This window comes from Eschrichtius robustus, chromosome 15 (assembly GCF_028021215.1).
Source record: "Eschrichtius robustus isolate mEscRob2 chromosome 15, mEscRob2.pri, whole genome shotgun sequence".
Taxonomy (NCBI): Eukaryota; Metazoa; Chordata; class Mammalia; order Artiodactyla; family Eschrichtiidae; genus Eschrichtius; species Eschrichtius robustus.
This window is the reverse complement of record NC_090838.1, coordinates 70,519,040-70,522,093: the sequence shown is the minus strand read 5'-3', so window position 1 is coordinate 70,522,093 and position 3,054 is coordinate 70,519,040. Positions and strand designations below refer to the sequence as shown.

At 40.8% G+C, this 3,054-nt stretch overlaps 1 pseudogene; it reads left to right on the top strand.

Moving 5' to 3' along the window:
* Positions 1-1,976: 1,976 nt before the first annotated feature.
* On the top strand, positions 1,977-2,650 carry LOC137778050 (RING finger protein 11-like; annotated as a pseudogene).
* Positions 2,651-3,054: the final 404 nt, after the last annotated feature.

The following is a 3,054-nucleotide window of genomic DNA, read 5'->3' as shown; positions in this document are numbered from 1 at the left end:
ATCTTTCCACCAAAATGACCACCATACCCTGGTCCAAGCCACCGTTATGCCCAATTTCTACACAAGTCTCTTAACTTGTTTCCTCGCTTCCACTCTTTCTCCCTGCAGTGTATTCTCCACTCGGTAGCAAAACGATAGGTTGAAAATGCAATTGGGTATGTTCCACACACTCACCTTCAACAAAAAAAGTTCAATGGTTTTCTATTACTCTTCAAGTCTGAAACCTTAAACATAAGCCTGCACGATCGAGCTCCTACCCACACTTGCAGCTCCATTATAATGACATGCTCCCCCAACGGCCCCACCTTCCTGGCCAGTTCCTCCAACACAGCATATGCTTTCCTCTTATAGGGTCTTTGGCTATTCCTTATGCTCAGAAATCTCTCCCCAACGTCCCTATCTGGTTAATACCTACTCATCCTTCAGATATCAGCTGAAACATCCCTAAACCTTCTCTAATCTCCATGATGAGATCAAATCCTCCCTAAAATATGCTCTCATGGTACCATGTCCCTCTCCTTGGCACTTGTCAGAGTTGTAATTCTACATGCAGAGTATGATTCTTGAATATCTATTCCCTCTCTGTACTGCTAGAATTCACAAAGGGCAGGTCAAGTCTCTTCACTCACAAAATTTCACAAGTCTTTTTGCTAGCACCCAGCACAGTGCTTAAACATAACAGATACTCAATAATTATTTCCTGCATGAACGACCATACATTGGTACAGTGTAGCAACACCCACAAAAAGCATAAGGGCATAAACTCCTTGATGCAGAAGTCCCATTCTGAGTGAAGTTAACTGAGACAAAGCATATATATTCAAAGATGTTCACACAGGAATGTTCATTACTTTGATGTTTTATAATATCAAAAACTTCTGACTTGTACATGTTCATCAGTAAGCAAAGGAACAATGCAGCCTTAAAAAAAAAAAAAAAAAAAAAAACAATCAACAGACAAAGGATTTAATCTCCAAAATATATAAATAGGTCATGCAGCTCACTATTAAAAACACAAACAACCCAATCAAAAAATGGGCAGAAGACCTAAATAGACATTTCTCCAAAGAAGACATACAGATGGCCAAGACATACAGATGGCCAAGAGGCACACGAAAAGCTGCTCAACATCACTAATTATTAAAGAAATGCAAATCAAAACTACAATGAGGTATCACCTCACACCGCTTAGAATGGGCATCATCAGAAAATCTACAAACTGCAAATGCTGGAGAGGGTGTGAGGAAAGGGAACCCTCTTGCACTGCTGGTGGGAATGTAAACTGATACAGCCACTATGGAGAACAGTATGCAGGTTCCTTAAAAACTAAAAATAGAATTACCATATGACCAGCAATCCCACTACTGGGCATATACCCAGAGAAAACCATAATTCAAAAAGACATATGCACCCCAATGTTCATTGCAGCACTATTCACAATAGCTAGGTCACGGAAGCAACTTAAATGCCCATCAACAGATGAACGGACAAAGAAGATGTGGTACGTATATACAATGGAATATTACTCAGCGATAAAAAAGAACGAACTTGGGTCATTTGTAGAGACGTGGATGGACCTAGAGACTGTCATACAGCGTGAAGTAAGTCAGAAACAGAAAAACAAATATTGTATATTAATGCATATATGTGGAATCTAGAAAAGTGGTACAGAAGAACCGGTTTGCAAGGCAGAAATAGAGACACAGATGTAGAGAACAAACGTATGGACATCAAGGGGGGAAAGCAGGGCAGGGCAGGGGTCGGTGGTGGTGAGATGAATTGGGAGATTGGGATTGACATATATACACTAATATGTATAAAATAGATAACTGATAAGAACCTGCTGTATAAAAAATAAATAAATTTTAAAAATTCAAAAATAAATAAATAAATAAACTAATTAATTAAAAAAAAAAAAGAATGAGGTTGGGAGACTGTCAAAACAGCACACAGATCACACACTCAAGCCCTGGAAGATGGGGAACTGCCTTAAGTCCCCCACTTCGGATGACATCTCCCTGCCTCACAAGTCTCAGTCCGACTGGGCTAGCTTTGGCAAGGGGACGGAGCTGGATCAGGAGCTGCTGCTGCCATATCTGGATCAAGTTCCAGTTTTGGTCTCTCATCCAACACCTAGTCAGACTCGCCTAGCACCTCAGCTGAGAGGAGCAAATTAGGATAGCTCAAAGAATAGGCCTCATACAGCATCAGCCTGAAGGAGTTTATGACCCTGGAAGAAATGGATCAGAAAAAAGGATCCGGGGGACTTCCCTGCTGGTGCAGTGGCTAAAGACTCTGCACTCCCAATGCAGGGGGCCCGGGTTCGTTCCCTGATCAGGGAACTAGATCCCACATGCATGCCGCAACTAAGAGTTTGCATGCCACAACTAAGGAGCCCACCGAGAGCAACTAAGACCCGGTGCAACCAAATAAATAAATGAATAAACAAAATAAAACAAATATTAAAAAAAAAGATCGGGGAGTGTGTGATCTGTATGATACACTTTGTTTATGATAACCCAATTTGATTTCTGCTGTGTATGCAGATCACCTGGGCTGTACAGATGACTGGCTGATGAGATCCTTCACGTGCCCCTCCTGCATGGAGACAGCTGATGCAGCACTGCTTTTGTCCTACGAGACTAACTGAGCCAGTGTCTCTCACCTGACTTCAAGTGAACCATCATTTTTGGTGGTTTTGATCTTTTGTCGTTGAGCCCAAAGAGCCAGGGATTAGGAATTAAGATCATGCATGAAAGTTTCCTAAAAATTCCTGAATGGCTGCACATGTTGGGGAAAAGTACGTGATATTTTAGAAATTTAGGGGGAAAAGTAGGATGGTATTTTTATGTAAAGCCTTCACCCAGTGTTTAAAAATATAATTGTATTTAGCTCTTGTTATTGCTCCAGTACATAGGAATTGTGTAAAGTGTTACAGCAGCTATATATGTTTAAATTGTGTGTCGAAGATTAGGATAAAGATAGTGGTTGTTTTTCCTAAGTGAGATAACTTTCTTCTTCCTCCTACCCAAATTTTTTCTGAAGTTGCTGGCA